The sequence below is a fragment of the Branchiostoma belcheri genome, unplaced genomic scaffold, assembly GCF_001625305.1.
Source record: "Branchiostoma belcheri isolate BF01 breed outbred unplaced genomic scaffold, Haploidv18h27 scaffold4, whole genome shotgun sequence".
In the NCBI taxonomy this organism is placed as follows: Eukaryota; Metazoa; Chordata; class Leptocardii; order Amphioxiformes; family Branchiostomatidae; genus Branchiostoma; species Branchiostoma belcheri.
The window spans coordinates 87799-93175 of NW_017804020.1; the positions used below are offsets into that span (position 1 = coordinate 87799).

Genomic DNA, 5377 nt, shown 5'->3' on the forward strand with positions numbered 1-5377 from the left:
CACTACACACACACACACACACACACACACACACACACACACATACATACACTCACCTAACACACACACACACACACAAAGGTTCCGACAGATTATATGACATGTTTGTCATTGGGCCCTGTGGTGGCGGCGCTAGTTGGCAGTGATTGCGCGTGGTCATAATTGTTTCACGGTTACAACAACGTTTGAATATTCAGACTCATGGTATCACCACGCGGAGTCTTATCCCAGGTGAAAGCTATGTAACCTTTGACCCAGTGATAAGGCAGCTGTACAATACCACCTTTGTTTGCCCGACAAGAACAACAGGATTTTCACATGACTTGCCAGCAACCATTAGATATGTTTGTCTAAACTCAACTTTAAGCTACAAATGTCAAAACTACACACAAGTACACATGTTTGCCTAAACTCTAGTCTAAGCTACAAATGTTAAAACTACATTCGACCACCTGGACATGGTTATAACCTGTATTCCGTGTAAAGTTCACACAACATTGAAGCGATGACCACAGGATTTTAACATGAACTCACAAGTACATATAAGTTACATCGGAAAACCTACACATCGTTATGATTTGCACCCTGTGTAAACTTTACACTGCACACAACATTTTGTTGTGTTTTGTTACTGTCGTTTTTTATCCTTAGATTTTGTTAAATAAGGCAATGCATAAAACACTGCACTGAAAAACACAATATAGAATGTTATAACATTTTTAAAAGAATAAGATTCTTCTACACGTAGTAAAAAATAAATTATCCAACAATATACAACTACCTTTATCACTGATTGGGTTTTCACGCTTTTATGGGTGAAATATTTTTTTCTGAACTAAGCAATTCGGAGAAACGACAGGGTCTGTTTGCAACACATTGCGTCTCATGATCAGTTTCTCCGTTTGCTCTACTGTGCACTTTCATTTCCTGACATTTTTTTAGGATTTTTACAGCACGTTTGGATACTATTATTAAGTTCCTGTAACATACAGTACACGATGCACCAACGATGTTGTTTATTTACCCTTACTACGATATCGCCCTGCTTTGTAGGTTTGATTACAAACTGGTGTAATACTTTAGTTTTTAAACTATTCCATTAGTTTATTCTCACATCTACGAAGTGCAACACGGTTTTCGTGGGACATGTTCCTACATGTCTAAAAGGGTCTGAGAGAACTGCCACGTCACCACACTAGCCTAGTGAACCCGCCCCATTCTAATAATAGGACACCAGCAGTCATAGCAGACACGATAAACGGACATAACTGACTTGATATCATTAGACTTCCTTCGGAACAAAAGTGAATGCAGAAAATTCATACCTTGCTGATAAAATTATAGAAGATAACCCCACTTCGTCGTCAGCAGTAACAATTGTGTAGACCACTTCTGAGACTGAAGGAGACACTTACCCAAAGTCACCGAACAACTTCTGTCATGTCCTTTTTTATGGCACATATAATGTCGCCGAGGCGTGATCGCCATAGGCTATCCCTGAACTATGACTCTGACAAAGGGACTCCTAGAAGAAGATATTTCTACACCCCCTTTTGATTAAAAGTGAGCATAGTAAATCCATACCTTGACAGTAAAATCTAAACGATATTTTCCTGCTGTTATCAGCAATAGAAACTTTCTGAAAGATTCGCTAGCCCAAAGTCACCACGCAACTCCTGTCATGCCCTATTTATAGCGCATAATCGCTGTAAAGCGTGTGATCGCTATAGGCACCGCCTATCCCTGAACTATGACCCTCAGCGACAAAAACTTGTTGATGTTAGGCCTCACTTACTTCATTTCATGGATAACACCCCCTCTAATTTTAAAACTTCTTTGAGAATGCGAAAAAATCCTTAATCTTAATGAAATTAGAGTAATTTGCTTAAACCCGTTTTTGACAGACTTGGCTCCAACTGTCCGTGGTTTTCAGTGCACTGCATACTCAAATAAAACGTATCTTATATGGTATCGCAATCGATGCGCCGTATTTGTTATGTATTTATACCCTAGACGAGATTCCAAGCATTAAAAACAATAATTATTATAACGTTTCTTGTGCGTACGGCTGCGTTTAAAAGAAAGGTCAACACGTAACTCATGCGCATGCAAGAATACACAGAGGTAGGACAGGGCCCTTAGGAAAGGCTTAAAACTTTAATATGATTTATCGAAATGTGGACCTTATTTGCATAAGGCCACACCGGCTTAATTTTATGGATGACATCCTCTGAAGTCCCCCAAACTAGTGCGCGCGGGCGAATAAAAGAAAAATCCGGCCAAAAATAAAAATGCTACTAAATCACAGGAATACAAAGCTGGTGTTGAGAATTTACGGCAGTACATAGCAACGTATACAACAAGCCGGCACAAGCTGGCTTTTGCCGAAGTTATAAGTCGGCAATCTCGGCACTGTACGTATGCACTGAGTTCTTTAGTCGTGGATCTTCGGTAGCCTGGGTGCCCGGCTCCGTATTGTTACCTCCGGGGGAGGAGACATCCTTCCGCGGAAGGGTTTTGTGAGAGATTTAGATTTTCATGTTCGCAGCTGTTTCTCGCGTTTGGGTGGACGGATTCTTTTGAGACTCGGTATATGTTTTGCTATTGGGCTGCAGATGATGCAAGTTCTTTTGTTTTTATTGTATATGTGTTTTCGGGCGTGAAAATGGTGCCTTTTGGTGCCCCAAAAACACCCCTTTGAGCGAGAAAGTGGTCGCGACCGTTGACCTTTGGCGTGTTTAAGCTATTCTCGGTCTGGTCCACGTATATGACCGCTCACACAGAGGAGTGTCCGGTCTCGATAAATTCTTTGTTTAAAACCCTATATAAAAATATACAATAAAAGCCCGGAGGTATAAAATCTCAGATTTTACTTGTTGCTAACTACCATGGACTACCCAGGCTTAAACCCAGGCCAGAGCCTCGGTGGACATGATCTTTTTTAAAAACATTTCACAAAGACACTTTTAGAACAAGAAAGGCTAAATTCTGTTCCTACACGGAGCCTACAGCTATACATACTAAAATTTCCTCTTCACATTCGAAAAATCCCTTCTATACATTCTAAAAAATCTCCCCCATACATTCTAAAAATCACCGCCATACACTCTAAATTTGAGCTCCGTACATTCTAAAAATCACCTCTATGCACCTCTGTTAACTTTTAAGTTCTCGTTTAAGAAATTCTTGTAATGATTTTAAGGAAAACTGTGCAACATTTAAGGAAACTGTGCAATATTATGTGTCTGTGAATGTATCACAATGTTATGTGTTTAATGTTTCCCTGCATGTACGGTCATAATTCATGGCCGACGTGACCTGGGCTCAATGTCCCTTTCTTATTTGCGAAAAAAGAATGATTTTATATAAAATTCACCTCTGTACATTCCAAATCTCTTCTATATATATTCTACAACTGTAAAATCTATGATGTGGTTTTCAACTTTATTTTGCAGACAGGACGTTTTGTTTGATTTAGTTGATTGATTTTAATTTGTACACCAGCTCATTATATATGTACCTTTGTCATTTCTTATTATTATTATTACTATTATTACTTTTTTTATTGTTTCCTTTTATGTGCGAGGAGAGGGATGAGATAAGTTTTATAACTTTTTGCCCAATCCTCGAAAAATAAATGTGAATAGAAATAAAAATAAAATATATATTCTAAAAACTTCCACCGCGATCGTTACCTGTAGAAATGCGTTCGATACTGTATGTGTATGCCTACAAGAAAAATCACACCAATTATAAACAATCAAGACACCATGTAAGATGGTGACAACTTTAGGATTTTAGGACACTCTTACTTTCAAACTCTTACTTTTACTCCCATATTTACACTTTGTACAGCGGACATTCATCATTCGACATTAAACACATGGAGGGATTTTGTGGTCCGTTGTCTGTATGTTGAAAAAGCTGCCTGCTAAACTTGAGTCAAACTAGGCGTGTCATTTCAACACGTTATCTATAGTAAACTTGGTCAAGCGAAGATCCCGCCAATACGGGGACGCCTAAGCTTGATATCCTGTGGCTTTCTGTTGTTCTGTTGTGACAAACTTATCAGATAAGACCCTAAGTATGTATAATATGTAAGGTGTGTTAAGGTGTTACATGTACGCTTAGCTATTGTAGTGCGCAAAGGAGTGCCGTTTCTATAGGTTATTTGTTTGGGCATGTGGAACAGGCCACAACGACTTCATTTTATGGATGACATCCTCTGAACACCACCAAACTAGTGTGCGCGGGCGAATAAAAAAATTCCGGCCAAAAATAAAAATGCTGCTATACCACAGGAATACAAAGCTGATATTGTGAATTTGCGGCAATACATAGCGACGCATACAACAAGCCGGCACATGCTGGCTTTTCTGTGGAATTTCAAAATCGGCACTGTGCGTATGTACTAAGTTTTTGCCGTCGAGGAGCTTCAGTGATCTAGGTGCCATCCCCCAGAGTTACCACCGGCTCCGTATTGTCGCTAACTACCATGGACTGACTACCCAGGCCTAGAGCCTCCGAGGACGTGATCTTTTTTTTTTTTGAGAATAGGCGAAAATCAATGCGCGCGCGGATGTCATCCATAAAATTAATTTGGTGCGGCCTAATCAAGAATAAAAATACTGTAAATTCTTTTTTGTTCGCGGGGGATAAATTTCGCGCTAGGAAAGAAAAGGGGATTGTTGTGGTGTTTTAAGTTCGCGGTTGAAGCAATACTTAAGCATGGTAGTACATTTACAGTGCATTTATTACGGTTACAAGATGCCTCCTATGGTAGGCATTGCAAAGGTCATGGACAAACTAGTACAGAATGTTGTGGCAGTATGCCGCTTTTGATGCATGTCTTCCACTATTGTCTTGTTTAATTTAAAGTCCAGAAGCACGGCGTGGTTCTTGTTGAGAATAGATAGAGAAGAAGGATCAAATAGCGCGGTTCTTGTTGTGGAAACAATAGAGAAGAAGGATCGTTAAGCCTCTCCTGATATGTACTGAAAGTATCTAAATGAGTGAAACAAGTGCATGTGTAACTTAATCTGGGTTTATTAGTAAACAAACTTTCGTGCCAGATGTACATCCACTGCCACCCAAGTATAAACAACCGTGCGGCGTCCTTGTCAAGTGCAAGTGCACTCTTTTGCCCAACTCACACACACGCAAGCGCGCACACACACACACACACACACACACACTCACACACACACACACACACAGAGAGAGAGAGAGAGAGAGAAAGAGAGGAGAAATACATAACAAACCAGTCACACCACCACCCTCTCTTGCTCACTCGCTCTCTTCTTCGCTCTCTACTAGCCTCCTTCGCAGTCTTGTTGGGCGTGGGCGTAATTTTTGTGCGCGACGCGAGTAATATGCC

General features: G+C 40.2%; 1 protein-coding gene across 1 annotated transcript in view; it reads right to left on the bottom strand.

Moving 5' to 3' along the window:
- The window catches only part of LOC109476869 (arachidonate 5-lipoxygenase-like), a 34205-nt gene that overhangs the window by 26933 nt on the left and 1895 nt on the right, over positions 1-5377 (bottom strand). The gene's annotated exons all lie outside the window — the stretch shown is intronic.